Source organism: Gregarina niphandrodes (genome assembly GCF_000223845.1).
Source record: "Gregarina niphandrodes unplaced genomic scaffold scaffold00257, whole genome shotgun sequence".
Classification (NCBI taxonomy): domain Eukaryota; phylum Apicomplexa; class Conoidasida; order Eugregarinorida; family Gregarinidae; genus Gregarina; species Gregarina niphandrodes.
This window is the reverse complement of record NW_011646017.1, coordinates 1-579: the sequence shown is the minus strand read 5'-3', so window position 1 is coordinate 579 and position 579 is coordinate 1. Positions and strand designations below refer to the sequence as shown.

Below are 579 nucleotides of genomic sequence, written 5' to 3'. Positions count from 1 at the left end.
TCCAGCCTACAGACTGCTGTACAATCAGATTCTATCTAATGCGGCATCGAGTCAATCACCCATTCCCACTTGCTACTGCTCCTCCCTCTCACCTCCACCGCAATCTACTGAATTGCTACCCAATCGGGTGGGCGCTGACTACAGCATCCATTACGCCACGACTGTGTCGTTGAACACACAAATAGTTTTTGGTGGGGTTTGTGGCTTTCAGTGGTCAGTCTCAGCTGATTGCCAATAAGTTAAATTCCGTCGTATCTACGGATACCCTCGGATGCCCGCGTGGTGCAAGGGGGTAGACTCAAGTTCTATTACGCAGTGCATGCACGGGTTGCACGGGTTCGAATCCAGCTCCATGTATTGCCGCCCGTGAAAGCCAGGCTGAAGGTTTTCATGATTTGCGTCTGCCGGGAATCGAACCCGGGTCGCCTCGATGCCAACGAGGCATTCTACCACTAGACCACAAACGCTGAAGAAACAAATAGTTTTTGGTGGGGTTTGTTGCTTTCAGTGGTCAGTCTCAGCTGATTGTCAATAAGTTAAATCCCGTCGTATCTACGGATGCCCTCGGATGCCCGAGTG

At 51.1% G+C, this 579-nt stretch overlaps 1 non-coding gene across 1 annotated transcript; it reads right to left on the bottom strand.

Moving 5' to 3' along the window:
* Nucleotides 1-396: 396 nt before the first annotated feature.
* GNI_231130 lies at nt 397-467 on the bottom strand. Its single transcript has one exon. It is a non-coding gene; the product is annotated as a tRNA-Ala (tRNA).
* Nucleotides 468-579: the final 112 nt, after the last annotated feature.